The sequence below is a fragment of the Nicotiana tomentosiformis genome, chromosome 8 (genome assembly GCF_000390325.3).
Source record: "Nicotiana tomentosiformis chromosome 8, ASM39032v3, whole genome shotgun sequence".
Lineage (NCBI taxonomy): Eukaryota > Viridiplantae > Streptophyta > Magnoliopsida > Solanales > Solanaceae > Nicotiana > Nicotiana tomentosiformis.
In genome coordinates, this window is record NC_090819.1 from 102,005,768 (window position 1) to 102,025,025 (window position 19,258).

Genomic DNA, 19,258 nt, shown 5'->3' on the forward strand with positions numbered 1-19,258 from the left:
CACGTTACACTATCGAACCATGTAAAGACGACTTGGTACTTTGGTTCACAAAAAAGGCTTGGTTTTTACGGTTATTTGAACTAAAGGAAAAAAGTAAGCATGCAAATAAGACATTTAAAAGCCCCCATGAAAATCATATACAAAGTGAAGGACAGATTGATTATGTCTCTCTGTTTAGCTTGTTTTACAGAAATTGAAATAAATAACTTATTCCAAATTTTTATCTTTTAAATCGGAGTCTTCTTTTATTTTTTTCAATTTTAGATGTGAATGTACTCAATCGATAGCAGCACTCTCTGGATTCGAGTTGCAGAACTTGCCCCTGTATTATGTAATTGTAAATTACAATTTTATCATGGATCGTCTCCTCTTCAAATAAAATTATTTTTACAATTAGAAGGAACAAAAAGAGCGCCAAAAGATTGTTCTTTGGACAAAATTGAGGATGTTTACGTAAATGAAAGGAAGGTTCTAACGGTAAAGTAAAGAAAATCCTCCCTTCTTGCTTCCTCCTTAGGGAATAACATTCTGATAACTCTACAATACGATAATTCAATTGCTGATTCTATTTTAAAAAACGTTTACTTTTCTGTTTAATTAGCTAAAACCATATTTGAAGTGATTCTAGTATGTTGTAATGATCTTTTCTTAAAAAAAAATACGAAATTCTATTACATTGGAGGAAGGGTGTCAGTCCGACGTCAATCCACATCTATTATAGAAGAGACTCACCGTTATCACTAGACTTTAAATTTTTGTAGACGTACTGTTTCTAAATATGAAACTTTAAAGAGTTATATAGTTTTGCTTGGTTTACCCTCGAAATCGGATAACAATTGAATTTGTGAGTGGTTTTGAGGATATGCGATTTAACTTGACACAAAATGATAAATTAGATTGCAATTGAAATAAATAATAGTAAAGTAAATGCAAACCACACGAATTGAATAATTTCAGCCTAGGAATGTTAGCTACCCTCGAGTCGAATGTACTTTGATCGATTCCAAGACACAGAAGAATAAGAGCTTAAAGAGAATGATGATAGTATATTGCTTATGAGTGCATATTACAATGTGTTTCATGAATTGTCAGACCCCCTTTATGTATTAGAGGAATTCTACTTTTAGGTATTATTCTATTATTCTATAAAAGGCAAAAGGTCCTTGATTTGCTGATTGTCGGTCCCTTTTTGACATGTCCCGTGATTTTCGCCGTAATATCTAGCCGGCCTCAGGAATTTCGGACCGCTGTCGGATAAGTTGGCAATGTTTCCTCGAGGTCGTTTGAGCCGGGATTGATTCCGGAGTTAAGGCCTCGGTATTCTCGAAGGCAGGTTTTTGGCACCGGTTGCTAATCCGGTAAGGCTTGGGGCCGATCTTTTAGTCCTTTATTGCCATATCTCGAGCCTGGCCTATCATGTTGGATGTTAGGGCATACTACGAGCTCAATTTTACCCGTATACAGATAGTCCCCTCATTTTTCGGAGAGTAGATGCCGAGAAACGATATGAGCTCCCGATTCTCACTTAGATATACCGTGACATAAACGACAAAATAGTTAAAACGTCCCATCAGCCTAGTCTTAAAGGCATTAAATGCTTGTCAGTTGCCGGTCAGCCACTCCCAGATGTGAACCGTCGCTTGGAAAACTATAAATTCCCCTTCCTTTATTCATTCAAACTTTATATCCAAACCTTCTGCCCTCGTGTCTAAGAGATTTCAGCACTTCCAAGTTCTTACATTATGTTTTTTTGAGATCTTTTATAAGAGTTCTCACTCGTCAATCATCAATTGTTCTCCTTTAAATTCCTTCATTTCTTCATTTTTCTTCCATTCTTAAAGAAATGGCGAAGACTTCAAAATTCGTTCCCCAAAAATAAACTCCCTCTACCTCGCGACCGGCTGTCGAGGAAAACGTTTCGTGTACTGCTGCCGAGGAACCGGCACCGGAACCTCCTCTGAAAATGTTCATCCCCTCGGTACCAGGCCGGTGTTATTTATTGCTGCCAGGTTAATATTTTTTTTAAGATCGAAAAGCCCTCCTTGGTACCAGGCCGGTGTGAGGTGGTCTCGAGGAATATCTGCTCGATCACCGAGGATATTCTCTCCAAGGTCAAAAAGGCTGGTAATTGGGTCGACAAACATGTAGTGGTCCCCAAACCCGACGAAGCCATCATCACCCACGTCGAGGGATATTTAAGTGTTTACACTTATCCCTTGATGCTAGGTACCTTAGATTCGGTTATTATCGATTTTTGGAAAAGATATGAGGTAACCCTCAATCAAATTCACCCTTATTTCTAGAGGATCGTAATCCTCATCCGTTTCTTTGTAAGCAAGATCGAAGGATACCCTTTTACTATCGACCACCTTATGCGTTTATACAGTCCCCGACTATACCCGGGGGGACTGATCAAGCTCGCCCACCGGGCTAGTATGGCCCCGTTCTCGAGTATCGATGAAGATCGGGATCGATACTTGCTAGGCCATTTCGTACGAGTGAGGACCTCAGACTTGATCCTAGTCGAGCACATGCCGTTCCCTGAGAAGTGGAACATGTCACGTAAGTATAATTTTACTTCCAAGATCTTATTTATCATCTTTTTTCATTCCTTATAATCAGTGTTATGTGGTGGTGTAGCTGTCGCTCGGATCCCGAATGCAGTTCCTCGACTCAAGGAGTGGGTCGAGGGCATTGTAATATAAAGTACCTATTCCGAGCATTCATGGCGCGATCTTTCAAAGGGCCGATGGGAGGCCCGTTCACATAGTGAGATCCCTTTCATGAGCGATATTTGATTTCCTTTTACTCGTCTTATTTCTTTTTGTAGGCTTATCCAAAGATGTCAAAATGAGGCCTCCATCCGGTAATGATGACTTCCCCACCGAGTCCCCTGCTCCGAGACAGGGTGAAGAGAAGAAAAGAAAAAGGGCCCCGAGTTCTCCGAACTTCGAGAAAAAGAATCCAAGGAGAAAGTTGGTGCGTAAATCCAAAGAAAGCACCAGTGCTCGAGCACCGTCTCCTAATTCACTCTATCGGCTGAGGGATGAATCCAAAGGAGAAGGAGAAGCCTTCGATCTAGTGGCCAGTGTGCCATCGCATCTCGAAGGGCAATGGGCCTCCGAACCAGAGGAAGGCGTGACCGATCTTCATCAAGCTAGGGAGGCCGAGGAGGAGGCCGAGACCGAAGCTTCCCGGGATATGGGCAATGCCCCGAAGAAAGAACTCGGTGTGATAGAGATCACCGATTCACCCTCGTTTACAGAGTCCATGTATAACGAGGCCCAAACGGTGAAAGAACGCCCCATCGAGGGGACCCATGGAGCGGACAACCCCTTCCGCGGCTTTTTCGACAGCGTGGATTTGACGGCCACAGAGGACATCACCGGATTGGGTGACTTAGAGATAACGATGAAGAGCCCATCCTCGGAAGAAAGCGAGCCTTCCTCGAGCCTGAAATTGGTCAATAGATTCCCTGCTCCGAGTGTTGATCCCGAACGGAAGCGCTCCATTACTGTTTCCCTTCCGGAGGACGCCTGAGTCCTCTCTGCCCCCGTAGGGGTGGCCAGTTATCTTCGGTGTCTGGTGAACGAGGATGACCAGGCCAAGATGAATGAGGTGGATGCACCTTGCTTATTCAACGAAGCACAACAGGCACTGAACCGGGTAACGTAATTTTTTCCTTGATGGTTTTCAATTTGTACTTAGGCTATTTCATAGATAACTTAACATTTTTCTTCATGCTTGTAGGCCTCGGTGCTTCACCATGAGACTTTTCTACAGTACCGGAACGAGCTGAGACAGCTGAAGCCGAGGTTCGAGGGCTCACTAAGAAGGGAGATGCTTATAAACTTCTCAGTGAGCAGTTTGAAGGGGAGGCTAAGAGCCTCCGAGCTGAGCTGGAGGTTGCTCGGAAGGATCTTACCGACCTGGTCGAGCAGGTAAAAATATTTGAGGTTAGTGACGATGAACTAGATTCGGTGACTGATGGTCGAAATCCGCAGGTCTAACAGAAGATCTATCGGATCGACCAACTCCGAGCTGTGATGGATGCAATCAAGGCCGAGACTGAAGAATTTAGAGGCAAAATGGACCGTCTGGCCTTAGAAATAGAGACTGCTCGAGCGCAACTGACTTTGGCTGAGTTCTAGCTCAGAGCGGCAAAGGAAAATATCGAGGTTCAGGCCAAAAAGGTCGAAAAACTCTGGTCTCAGTTAGGTTCGGCCGCGTCTGATCGAGAAAACCTGGCTAAGGAGTTTGAAATGACCAAGTTAGTGGCCGTGGTGGTTAAAGCCGATGCTGACGAGATGGTGGCCCAATATAAGGCCAATGCCGAAGCGTCCCAGAGCCTTGTAAAAAATATCGTCGAGCACATGAAGTGAAAATCCTGAAGGGAGGCCCTTGAGGAGATTCATGCTTGGGGTTTTGACTTATCGGCCGGAATTGAGAATGCCAAGTGGCTCGAAGCCGAGGCCAAGAAGATGGCTTATCCCGAGGATGAAGAAGTCTCCCAGGGTTTGAGCGGGTTTGAAAGTGGAGAAGACTCAGAAGATCTCGGCAATGAGGCGGGTCCCGGTAAAGACCAGACCTTTTAAGTGCCTCTGTTCGCTTTGCTTTTGTTTTTCTTTTTGTGTTTTTGTATTTTGTTCCTTTTGTCAAGGCCGTCTGGCCTTTGTAAAGACTATATAGATAATACAAGTTTTCTATTTCCCTTCGATAATTCATGAGTTTTTCCTTCGCCTTACTTTTTATGTTTTGCAAAGATTAAAAATGCCTTAGCATTAAATAGTTAGGTCATGTTCGGAGTTTCAAACAAGCCTTTCCTTTGATTTTATTTTACTTAAGGCATCGTGGGGATTCGATATGACCGGAAACTTTCTCCCAAAATACTTATAATATTTTAGATTATAACTTGCCGATGGTATTTTTTGTTATGCGTTTTAATATAGCCGTAGCCTTTTAGTTCGGGTGTCACCCAGTGGGTTTATCAGCTTGAGTTATCCGGACTTGCCTAAGATAACAGTCCCTGAATGGGGTTAGCCGTAACTTTTTAAAGTTCGGGCAATGCCAAATAATCTTCGTGCCCTCGGATTTCAATATCCCGGAGTGGCTGTAGCCTTTTAGTTCGGGCAATGCCAACTAAGCATCGTGCCCTCGGGTTTCAATATCCCGGAATGGACGTAGCCTTTTACTTCGGGCAATGCCAAATAAGCATCGTGCCCTCGGGGTTTCAATATCCCAAAATGACCGTATCCTTTTAGTTCGGGCAATGCCAAATAAGCATCGTTCCCTCGGGTTTCAATATCTTGGAATGGCCGTAACCGTTTAGTTCGGGTGTCACCAGTGGGTTTATCACCTCGAGTTATCCGGACTTGGCTAAGATAACAGTCCCCGAATAGGGTTAGCCGTAGCATTTTAAAGTCCGAGCAATGCCAAATAATCTTCGTGCCCTCGAGTTTCAATATCCCTGAGTGGCCGTAGCCTTTTAGTTCGCGCAATGCCAACTAAGCATCATGCCCTCGAGTTTCAATAACCCTTAGGCTCGATGTCTTAGGGGAACCAAATGAAATATCTTTCAAAGGGTAGAAATTTTTATCCATAAGGTAGAGACTTCCTTTCAATTTCGTGCGTAGTATACAAAGTTAAACGTGTTTTTTGTGTCCAAGCTCGGGCGATCTATGTAGGCACGATTCATTTGACCTTTTGGCACTTACAGAGAATCCTATCGACCGAGCCTAGATTGTTCGAGCACAAAAATCATTTCCTACGGGTTATGCCCCTTAGTGTTCAGGGCTTATTGTAGAGAAGCCTCGAATACTGTTGACTTTGATTCTAAGTTAGCACGATCCACTGTTGCCACGTTAAAAACCTTGCCGAAAAACCCATTTGGGACAAAATCGGATCAAGGGAAAAAGATTGCGACGCGGGCTTTCAGGTTTAGGAAATTGTGTTGGGTACCTGCAAGTATTAGTTCAAAATGTAGATGAGTAAAAAAAGGTGATCGGGGTCGTACCTTAGCAGTAATATCGCTTCAAGTGAGTTATGTTCCAGTTGTTCGGTAGTTGTTTACCGTTCATTGTCCTGAGTTTGTACGACCCTTTTTCGGTTATCTCGATAATTTGATACAGACCTTCCCAATTCGGTCCTAATTTTCCTTCATTCAGATTCCGAGTGTTCAACGTGACCTTCCTTAACACCAAATCCCTAACATTAAAGTGTCTAAGGTTGGCTCTTCGATTGTAGTATCTCTCGATTCGTTGTTTCTGAGTTGCCATTCGGATGAGGGCGGCATCATGCCGTTCGTCCAGTAGTTTTGGGCTCATGTTCAAGGTCACGTTATTTGTTTCTTCGTTAGCATATAGGAACCTGAGGCTCGGTTCTCCGACTTCGACCGGTATTAGAGCTTCGGCACCATAAACCAGCGAGAGCGATGTGGCCCCGGTACTAGATTTCGAAGTTGTACGATATGCCCACAGGACTTCGGGCAGGATCTCCTTCCACTTTCCTTTGGCGCCGGTCAACCTCTTTTTGAGGTTTTGGATTATGGTTTTATTGGTGGATTATGATTATCTGTTCCCACTAGGGTGGTAGGGTGTTGATAGGATCCTTTTGATCTTATAGCCTTCGAGAAACTTGCTTACTTTGCTGCCAATGAACTATTTTCCATTATCGCACACGATCTCGGCCGGTATTCCGAACCGACATATGATGTGGTCCCAAATGAAATCGATGACTTCCATTTCTCTGACCTTTTCATATGCCTGGGCTTTCACCCACTTAGAAAAATAGTCAGTCATAAAAAAAATAAATTGAGCCTTATCGAGTGCCCATGTAAGGGGGCTAACGATGTCCATCCCCCATTTCATGAATGGCCATGGTGACAAGACCGAATGCAACAGCTCCCCGGCTTGATGAATCATGGGAGCATGCCTTGGACACTCATCACATCTTCGTACAAACTCATTTGCATCCCTTTCCATGTCGATCCATTAGTAGCCGGCCATGATTAATTTTCGGACCAGTGCTTCGGTACCTGAATGATTTTTGCAGGTGCCTTCGTGAATTTCCCTCAGAACGTATTCGGTATCTCTAGGTCCTAAACATACCGTGATTGGGCCATCGAACGTTCTTTTGAGTAATGTTCCATCCTCGAACAAACAAAACCGGGCTGCCTTCGTACGTATGGCCCTTGATTCCTTTGGATCCGAGGGAAATTTTTCGATTTTCAGATATTCTATATATTTGTTTCTCCAGTCCCATGTTAGGCTCGTTGAGTTTATTTAGGCATGGCCTTCTTCGACTACCAACCTCATTAGTTGTACGACTGACCCGAATTGTGCTTATCATCTTCTACCGATGATCCCAAATTAGCAAGGGCATCAGCCTCATTGTTTTGATCACGTGGTATGTGTTGTAGGGTCCATTCCTTGAACCGGTGTAATGTTACCTACAATTTATCCAGGTATCTCTACATTCGTTCCTCTCTTACCTCGAACATTCCATTAACTTGTTTTACCACAAGGAGGGAATCACACTTAGCTTCGGTCACCTCCGCCCCCAAGCTTTTGGCTAGTTCGAGACCTGAAATCATGGCCTCATACTCGACCTCATTGTTAGTCAATTTTACAATTCTAATAGATTGTCTAACTACATTGCCCTTTGGTGGCTTTAACACGATGCCAAGTACAAACCCCTTTGCATTCGAGGCGCCGTCCGTAAAGAGGGTCCAGATTCCCGAAGAAGTTCCCGAGTTTAATGATAACTCTCTTTCGACTTTGGGTACCATATCCGGCCTAAAGTCGACCCCAAAGTCTGCCAAAATTTGAGATTTAACGGCGGTTCGGGGCTGATACTCAATGTCGTACCCACTGACCTCAATGACCCATTTGGCTAACCATACCGAGAGTTCGGGTTTATGCATTACATTTCTCAATGGTAAGTAGTCACAACACATATGGTGTGACATTGAAAATACGGTTTCAACTTCCTAAAGGTGCTTAGCAAGGCGAGCGCCAATTTCTCTAGGTGAGGGTATCTAGTTACAGCCTCACCTAAAGTTCTGCTAACATAGTAAATTGGAAATTGCTTACCTTTTTATTCCCGGACCAGGACTCCACTTACTGCTATCTCCGATACTGGCAGGTATAGGTATAACTATTCGTCTATCTTCGGCGTGTGGAGCAGCGATGGGCTCGATAGATATCGCTTGAGCTCTTCCAAGGCCTGTTGGGACTCCGGGGTCCACGAGAAGTTACTCTTCTTCTTGAATAATGAGAAGAATTTGCGGCTCTTATCGGAGGACCTCGAGATGAATCGCCCCATGGCGGCTATGCGTCCGATATGCCTTTGCATGACCTTTACGTTGTCCACAATTGTGATATCTTCGATGGCTTTGATCTTGTCGGAGTTGATCTTGATTCCCCTGTTGGATACCATGAATCCGAGGAATTTACCTGATCTAACTCTGAATGCACACTTCTCCGGGTTTAGCTTCATATTTTATTTCTTCAATATGTTGAAGGTTTCCTGTAAATGTTTCAAATGGTCCTATGCTCGCAAGGACTTAACCAACATATCGTCAATGTAAACCTCCATTAAGTTTCCTATTTGTTCCTCGAACATCCGGTTTACTAGGCGTTAGTAAGTGGCACTGGCATTTTTTAATTCGAATGGCATCACGTTATAGTAGTATGTGCCGTACTTAGTGATAAAGAAGATTTTTTCCTGATTATCCGGGTTAATCCGTATTTGGTTGTACCCGGAGTAGGCGTCGAGAAAACTAAGGATCTCGTGGCCGGCCGTGGCATCGATCATGCGATCGATGTTGGGCAGAGGGAAGGAGTCCTTGGCACATACCTTATTCAAATCCTTATGGTATACATACATTCTTAATTTATTCCCTGTTTAGGGACTACCACTACGTTCGCTAACCAATTCGGGTATTTAACCTCCCGAATTGACCCTATTTTAAGGACTTTAGATACCCCGTCCTTGATGAAAGCATGTTTGACCTTGGATTGGGGTCTCCTCTTCTGCTTGAACAGGTGGAACTTCGGATCCAGGCTTAGCTTGTGAGTGGTTATTTCCGGCGGGATCCTTGTCATATCGAGGTGGGATCAAGCGAAACAATCTTCGTTAGCTATAAGAAAATGAATGAGTTTTTTTCTGAGCTCGGGGTTTAATCCCGTGCCCAGGTATACCTTTTGATCGGTAAAGTGTTCACTTAGTACGACTTCCTCTAGTTCCTCGACCATTGATTTCAGCGTCAGAATCGTTGGGGGATATGAAATATCTAGGGACTCCGTTATTGTCATCCTCGTCTACCCCTTGCTCCTTCGATTCTGTCGAGGCCGGTTTCAGTGACTGCTATTTGGCCCCATCTTTGACCACCAAATTCAGATGTTTCGATGTCGAGAGTGTGGATGCCGGGATCACCTCATTGACCGCGAACATTTTCCTAGCGGCCGGTTGTTCACCGTAAACTATTTTGATTCCTTTGGGGGTTGGGAATTTTAGCACCTGGTATAATGTCAAGGGTATTTCTCTCATGTTGTGAATCCATGGTCTTTCGAGCAAAGCATTATATCTCATATCCCCTTCGATTACATAGAACTTGGCTTCCTGATGTAACGATCCGATTGGTCGTTTTGAGCAATTGCGTCCGATTCGGTAGTTTGAGGTCACGAGTAGCTTCACTCAGTGTATTATGACTTGCGAGCATCATCGGTTCGGGTTTTGAGAGGTTCGGAAAGGATTTTTAGGAGTGACTCCCATTTGAGAAGCTCGAAGTTGAAGGAATTGACTAAGGTTTGACTTTTGAGTAGTTGAACTCGGATTGGAGTTTCGATGGTTCTGGTAGGTCCGGATGGTGATTTTGGACTTGGGCGTATGCCCGAAATTTCATTTGGATGTTTCTAAAAGGTTTCGGCATCATTTGGCGGAAGTTGGCAATTTAAAGGTTTAAAATTTTCCTAGGTTTGACCATAGTTTGACTTTAAGGATATCGGGTCCGGATTGTGGTTTCGAAACTTGAATAGGTTCGTTTCATCATTTGGAACTTGCCTGCATAATTTGGTGTCATTTGGAGTTGATTTGATATGGTTCGGACGCTCAGTTGAGATTCTAGAAGTTCTTGAAGTTCATTGTGATTTTCATGTGTTTTGGCGTCCGATTCGTGATTCTAGAGGTTATTTTGATGTTTCGATCGCTCGAGGGAGTTCGTCTTATGTTTTTTGGACTTGTGAGGATGTTTGGTTTAGAGCCCCGAGGGCTCAGATGAGTTTTGTACGCGTTTCAGAGTGTGAAGGTTCAGCTGTGCTGGTCTCTGTTCTCGCATTTGCGAGGTTTTCATCGCATTTGCGAGATTATTCTCGCATTTGCAACGATGGGCTGGGGCAGGGGAGTTCGCATTTGCGAACTATTCCATCACATTTGTGATTAAGCAACTCCGCATTTGCGACACCAATAGTCACTTTTTGCGAAAACTCTGAGCTCGCATTTGCGATTCGGATGTCACAAATGCGACATCTGAGGCTGATATTAAGACTTCCATTTCGGGACTTAGCTTTATTTTATCATGTTTTGAACCCTAGCCTCGATGGGAGGCAATTTTCTGGAAGGATTTTCATACCTAATCATTGGGTAAGTGCCTTTAATCAATTTTCAATTATATTTTGTGATTATGCCTTATATTTAACATCAAAATCATGGGAATCTAAATAAAATTTGGGGAAAATTTGTAAAATCTTTCAAAATTGTAAAATGATGATTTGAAGGACGAATTGGTATTAAAACTTGATAATTTTGGTATGGTTGAACTCGTATCGGAACGGGTGTTCGGGTTTTGTAAGTTTTATCGGGTTCTGAGGTATGGGCCCGGGGGTTGACTTTTTGCAAATTGTATAAGGATTATAGCTTTGTTAATTGAAATTGTTTTCTCTTGCATTGTTTAATGTATTTTAGTCGTCTTTGGCTAGATTGAGCCGAGCGGAGGTGAATTTGTAAAGGAAAAAGCTAATTTGAGTGTTGATTTGGCCAAATTGAGGTAAGTGTCTTGCCTAACTTTGTGTGGGGAAAACTACCCCTTAGGAATTGAGTAAATTGTACTATCTTATTATGTGAAAACCGTGTACGCAAGGTGACGAGTGGGTACACGGTCTATATGTAGTATTTGACCGATTTAGATTGTCTAGTGTCATCCCATGCCTTTAATTGAATTGTCATAACATGTGGTATCTCGTTGTTAGTCTACTCTTACATGCTTTATTTGACGCTGTTAGCACTTACTGTACTTCTTACTCATTATTTGGCCTTATATGCCTTAGTTGAAGTTATTGCCTTCCTTATTGTCTTGTTAACTCTTAATTGTTGAGTTTCTTCTATGTTTTTGTGCTTATCTGCTACCTGTCCTAATTGTTGTGATTGCATACTTAGTTATCACGTACCTTACCTGCCCTATCATTTTGTAAAGTTTGTTGTATTTCTTCGGGTTTTACGTGGTTCCTTTGTTGTTGTGTACTGATACCCTTGATTGTAGAAATTCTTGTAAATGGAGTTATTGAATTGTTGCTATTGATTTAAGTTAATGTAAGGGGGATCGGGTTGCACGCCACAACATGTGAAATAAGGGAGGTGGTGACATAAGGGAGGATATCTATATTGTGATATTGTTATTGTACGGTGGGATCGGGTTGCACGCCGCAACAAGTGAAATAAGGGTGAATTGATATGGTGGAATACGGGTGAATTATGATATTGATATTATATGGTGGGATCAGTTTGCGTACCGCAACATACTTTATTTATTGTCATGATATTGATATTATACGGTGGGATCGGGTTGCACGCCGCAACAGGTGAAATAAGGGTGAATTGATATGGTGGAATAAGGGTGAATTATGATATTGATATTATATGGTGTGACCGGGTTGCGCGCCACAACATATTTTGTGTTTTGTAATCCCTGTTTTGTTACATTGGTTTCGATTCTTTCGTACGAGATTCTGAGAATTTGTATTCCCGATTTTTTACGGTTTTTTCGAGGATTGAGTTATTGTCGTTGACTTAGCGCCTTGCCGTCATTTCCTGAGTTCTTTTTTCTAATACTATTATTCTAGTAAATTGACTTTCTAGGTGAATTTACTACATTGAGTCATTGCCTCCTGTCTTGCTGAGTTGTTAGTAATATAGTGATTTTAAATAAATAAAAGAATTAATATCACGATGCCTTGTATGACTTTTAAGTTAAAACCCGCCGTTTATTTCGATACTTACCGTTTCTACTAGTTGTTATATTTTACTTCAATTGATTTCTCAACTTAATATCCTTGGCCTGTCTGAGATTTTTATTTTACTTAAAACGGAATTGTTATTATATTGTAATTCAATAAATTCTATATTAAATTCAGTAGCTTATCCGGTGTTGTATTTATTTGAAAAAGGTTATTTTCATTGACCAAATGATTTCCAAAATAAAATCATTTTCTCATTGATTTTCTACTTGGTTCAGAAGATGTAGTTTTACTTTTCGATATATATATATACATAAAGTTTTTTGAACATCCTAATTAGCATTTGTTACGGATATTATGTACTGAATAACATATGGATTTTGCTGTGTAAGGTGAGATGTAAAGATGTGGGCACAAGGTGCCATGCGTGTTAAAGGTTTGAAAGATGAGATGTATGGTATGAGATTACGAGAATTGGGATTATTGGAGTCGTGTATTAGAAACGATTTGATTGGTTGAGTTGACATCGTATTCCCTACTTGAGCACATTTACCCTTGTCTGTATCCCAACTATGTTGTTGTCTAATTACCTGATTATTTCGCGTTGCCAGTCGTGTATCCCTTATCGTTATTACTGTTTGTAATCTGATTTCTGTTGCTATTGGCATTTCTTTAATATTCCTTTCTTGTTAGCTTTATGTCATATCCTACACAGGTTTAGTTGTTCAGTGAGTGTCTTGACTTGGCCTCATCACTACTCTACCGAGGTTAGGCTTGATACTTACTGGGTACCACCGTGGTGTACTCATGCTATGCTTCTACATATTTTTTTGTGCAGAACCAGGTACTTCGGATCGAGTCGGTTTTGAGACTTATGCTTGATGTGGCTGGAGACTTCAAGGTACACCTGCCGGGCGTTCGCAGGCTCCGAAGTCACCCTCTATTGTATTTATTTCCATTGTTTTCTTCTATTTCAGAACAATGATGTATTCATTATTTAAATGTATTCCTAGAAAGGATTATGACTTGTACTACCTGTTTTGAGATATTGTATCATGCTGAGACTAATGGTTTATTTAGAAATTTTTGGTTCATGTTCAATAGTTGTTTAGTAGAATCTGGTATCTCTTTGGTATGTGTTAGGCTTACCTAGTTTTAGATACTAGGTGCCATCACGACTCCTTAGGAGGGATTTTGGGTCGTGACACCTGAATAGTCCTGATAATATTATTTCCCCTTTAGTGGTCTCATATGCCATGTTGAACCCATTCAGGACTCGGACCGCTGGTACGATCTGATCTTGTAGGCCGAGTAATTCCACGACCCTCGATCTGATGATGTTGGCCGAGCTACCTGGATTAATTAACACACGTTTAACTCGATATTTATTTATGAGTAGATATTTCTAGTGCATCATTGTGGGCTTGTGCGATCCCCTCTACATCTTTGTCGTTAAATGACAAGGTTCCTTCCGGTAGGTAATCTCGAGTCCGTTTTCCCTTGTGATGGTCAGTTTGATGCGCTTCAGCAGTGGTCCCTGGGGAATCTCGACACCACCGATGATCATGTTAATGACGTGCTGAGGTTCCTCCTATTTGGTTCGTTTATTAGAATCCCTGTTCCTAAAATGGCTCTTGGCTCGATCACTGAGGAACTCACGGAGATATCCGTTGTTGAACAACCGGGTCACTTCTTCCCTTAATTGTCGGCAATCTTCCATTATGTAGCCATGAGTATTGTGGTATTTGCACATTAGGTTAGGATACCTTTGGGATGGATCAGATTGCAAAGGTCGAGGCCACTTGGTATCTTTGATGTGTCCGACGGCGGACACGATGGCGGAGGCATCGACGCTGAAATTGTACTCCAATAATCTTGGTGCTTCTTTAGGCCCGATGTGCCTGTCGAAACTATTTTTGCTCATGAGTCCCTGATTGTTCTGTCCTCGGTCATTTCTTCTTCTATTTCTCATAGGGTTCCATCCGTACCCATTTCTTCTTCGGTCCCTATTGTACGGCTGATACTGATCGTTGTTCGATCTAGGTTCATGATCGATGTCTCTCTTGACGCTGTCGATGATTCTGACGGGCTGCACGAATCTTGAAGGTTCCCCAAGCCAATCATCTTCGACCCTGATTTTTGATTGGTACCGGTTATGGACGTCGGTCTAAGTGATGGCCAGATATTCTACCAAGTTTTATTTTAACTGCTGTGAAGCCAACGGGCTTCGAATGTTGAGTCCTTGGGTGAATGCCTGAACAACCCAATCGTTCGCGACCGGGGGCAGATCCATCCGTTTCATTTGGAACCAGGACACGAATTCTCTAAACATCTCGTTATCCCTCTGTTTTACCTTGAAAAGGTCTCACTTCCTCGTCTTGACCTTTATAGCCCCGGCGTGTGCTTTTACGAAGGAATCTGCAAGCATAGAAAACGAGTCAATAGAATTAGGAGGTAAGTTATGATACTATATCGTAGCTCCTTTTAATAGGGTTTTTCTTAACAGGACAGACTCGATCTCATCATCCTCTAAGTCGTTCCCCTTGATAGCACACGTATAGGAGGTCACATGCTCATTTGGGTCGGTCGTTCCGTTGTACTTAGGAATCTCGGGCATGCGAAACTTCTTGGGGATCGGCTTTGGAGCCGCGCTCGGGGGAAAAGGTTTCTGAATAAATTTCTTAGAATCCAGGCTTTTCAGTATCGGGGATGCTCCCAGGATTTGGTCAACCCTGGAATTGTAGGTTTCCACTTTTTTATCATTGGCTTCGGTCTTCTTTTCCCCCGATTCTATCCATTTTGTCAACTCTTCGAGTAATTTTATAATCTCGGGGTTAGTCCCCGATTCACTTTCGTTCGTTCTTTCTTTCCGTGATCGGTTCATTTCTGCGGATGTCTTCCCGGGGGAGCTCAGGTTCATTTCTGCTCGACGCTCGATCTTGGTTCTGCAATTGAGCTATCACCGCCTGTTGAGCCTGTAGCATCTCGAAGATCATTCATAGGTTAATCCCTTTATTTTTGCCGTTAAGTGTGTTCTGGGCAACCAGAAGAACTTTCCTGCGCATGCTGTTTTCGAGGTCGGTAGGCTGATTTGTATCGATGGCCACATGCGAACAAGCATCGACGGGACCCGCCACCGGGATTCTACCGAGTTCGACCGGGGGTACCTCGTTGCCGAGTGCTGCATTGTTGTTCCTACCATGGTGGTCAGACTCCATGTCCATGTTTAGAGGGACAAACAGTGGTTTTGACATTTTGATCTTGACCTGGAATCAGAAATACTTCAAAGAACATATGTAAAATGGGGTGTTCTATGATAATTTATATCAAATTGCTGCTATTATACTTAGCCCCACGGTGGGCGCCAAACTTTTTTACCTTAAAATCCGATAACAATTGAATTTGTAAGTGGTTTTAAGGATATGCTGATTAACTTGACACAAAATGATAAATTAGATTGCAATTGAAATAAATACGGATGATCTTTAGAGAAAGGTGCAAGCAAGGGAGTATTCTGTGGTTGATTATTTGAACAAAAGCCCTGCTCAGATATCCATTCTATCACTACTGCAGAATTCCGAGGCACACAGGAACGCGTTGATGAAAGTGTTGAATGAGGCTTGTGTACCCAACAACATTACCAGTGGAGAGATGGCCAATATGATAGGATAAGTGTTGGAAAACCACATGATCACTTTTCATGTAGACGAGCTACCACCAGAAGGACTAAGTCACAACAGGGCACTGCATATCACAGTGCAATTTGAGGATAAGTTCATTGCCAGAGTCCTGATAGATGGGGGTTCGAGTCTTAATATATGTCCACTAACTACTCTAAAAAGATTGGGTAAAAGCCTGCACGAGATACGAGTAGGAAGTATGAATGTGAAAGCATTTGATGGGTCTCAAAGGGCCACAATTGGGGAAACCAACCTCAGCCTACAGATGGGCCCAACTTGGTTTGATGTTGAGCTTCAAGTGTTGGACATATCTGCTACCTACAACCTATTGTTGGGACGACCTTGGATACATGCCGCTGGGGCCGTAGCTTCTACTTTACATCAGGTCGTGAAGTTTGAGTGGAACCATCAGGAAATGATCATCTATGGGGATGGAAGTAATCTCATTTACACCAGTCAAACTGTTCCGGTCATCGAGAATAAAAGGAAATTGGGTGGAGAAATATACCATCGCATCGAGCACGCCAACGCAATTGAAAAGGATAAATGATGGAGCAGTAAGATAGAAGGCATATTGGCATGGACAGGGTATGAGCCTGGCAAAGGTCTCGGCAAGAATCTCCAGGGGATCACCAAACCAATACAGCTAAAGCATCACGGCACAAATTTTGGGCTTGGGTATGAATACACCTGGCACGAGTATCAGAATTGGTTGCCACCATGGCGTGGTCTTTATTACCCTTTAGAGCAACCAATACCACATTTGAGCCAGTCATTTCACCAAGCTGACATGATGTGGGAGTCCGAAGAAGATGAAGTTCTAGCCGGTATAAGGAATCTGTTTCTGGATGATGGAGACATGGATTGCAGTGCGATAGTTGAGGAGGAAGAGGAGGAAGGCCTTATTATTCATACCCTGGAGAAGGGGGCTGTTCTCAAGAACTGGACTGCTGCACCATCAAGGGCCCATCGAGTTCCTGGGTAGCCTGGCAATTAGCATCATTTATTTTTAAAAGCAATTTTATGAGCATTTAAGACGTTTTCAGTATTTTGTTTTAAGCATGTTTTGTTTTGAAATAATTGCTCGGGTCATCAAGCCGCACCTGTTTGACATTTTAAAGATTTATCTAAATGCATTGATGTTTTTAGTATTTATTATTATTCTTTACGTTTTTTTTTCTACAGCATTATTATTACCTACCCCGAAGAACTTACGACTGTGACATGTAATGAGACAATGCAACATAAGGATAATGATTCAGAGGAACTGGAAGGGGATATAATGCCCGAGGAAATTGTCAGAGAAGTGGAAAACTTTGAAAAAAAGCCTAAGTCCAATTTGGATGAGACTGAAACAGTTAATCTAGGAAACTCCAAAACAGTCAAGGAAACACATGTAAGCATTCACCTGCCACCATCAGAGAAAGAAGAATACTCTCGTTTCCTGAAGGAATATGAGGATATCTTTGCATGGTCCTATGATGATATGACCGGTTTGAGCACGTCCATAATGGCTCATAAACTACCTACCAACCCAATGTGTCCGCCAGTAAAGCAGAAGCTCAGAAAGTTCAAGCCAGATATGAGTTTGAAAATCAAAGAAGAAGTCACCAAACAGATCAAAGCTAAGGTTCTCAGAGTGGTTGAATATCCAACTTGGTTGGCTAACATCGTGCCAGTTCCGAAGAAGGATGGGAAAGTCAGAGTATGCGTCGATTATTAGGACCTAAAAAGAGCAAGTCCCAAAGATGATTTCCTGTTACCCTACATGCACATACTGATCGACAATTGCGCCAAGCATGAACTCCAATCCTTTGTGGATTGCTTCGCGGGATATCATCAGATCTGGATGGATGAAGAGGATGCCGAAAAGATGGCTTTTATCACACCATGGAGGGGGGGAGGGGGGTGTACTGCTATAAAATGATGTCGTTCGGTCTGAAGAATGATGGGGCCACTTATATGAGGGTCATGACAACTATTTTCCATGACATAATACACAAGAAGAAGAGGTATATGTGGATGACGTCATCATCAAATCCAAGAAGAGTACAGATCACATAGCAGACTTGAGGAAATTTTTTGATCGGCTTCAGAGGTACAATTTGAAATTGAATCCCGCAAAATGTGCCTTCGGGGTCCCCGTAGGAAAGTTATTAGGGTTCATCGTCAGCCGCCGAGGAATTGATCTAGACTCATCAAAGGTCAAGACTATCCAGGATTTGTCGCCTTCAAAGAACAAGAAAGACGTGATGAGCTTCTTGGAACGTCTTAATTACATCAGCTGCTTCATAGCACAATCAACCGTGATCTGTGAGCCGATTTTCAAAATGTTAAAGAAGGATGCCGCAACCAATTGGACTGAAGACTGCCAGAAAACTTTTGACTGAATCAAAGAATATTTGTCCACACCGCCAGTCCTGGTCCCGCCAAAACCTGGTAGACCACTGCTACTCTATCTCTCTATATTAGATGGGGCTTTCGGTTGTGTCTTGGGACAACACGACGATACGGGAAGGAAAGAACATGCCATATACTATTTGAGTAAGAAGTTCACACCCTACGAAGCACAGTATTCTTTGCTGGAACGCACCTGCTGCGCTTTGACCTGGATAGCCCAGAAACTGAGGCACTACTTCTGTGCCTATACCACATATCTCATATCAAGGATGGACCCCCTGAAGTACATCTTCTAGAAACCCATGCCTACAGGGAAGCTGGCAAAATGGTAGATATTGTTGAGTGAATTCGACATTGTCTATGTGACTCATAAGGCGGTTAAGGGACAAGCATTAGCGGATCATCTTGCGGAAAATCCTGTAGGAGGAGAATACGAACCACTAAAAATGTATTTTCCAAATGAAGAAGTATCATTCGTAGGAGAAGATATCTCCGAAGCCTAAGACGGGTGGAGAATGTTTTTCGATGAAGCTACAAACTTCAAAGGAGTGGGTATTGGAGCCGTTTTGGTGTCAGAAACAGGTCAACATTATCTGGTATCCGCGAAACTCAGATTTTCGTGCACCAATAATATGGCAAAATATGAGGCTTGCATATTACTCAATTTGGCCATTGATATGAATATCCATGAGTTACTGGTAATTGGTGATTCAGTTCTGCTGGTACATCAGGTGCAAGGAGAATGGGATACAAAGAATACCAAGATATTACCATAGCTATATCATGTGCAGGGGATGATGAAGAGGTTCACGAAGATAGAGTTTAGACATGTCCCGAGAATCCAGAATGAGTTCACAGACGCATTGGCCACTTTGTCCTCCATGATACATCACCCGGACAAGAACTTCATCGATCCCATTCCGCTAAGAATCCATAATCAGTCGGCTT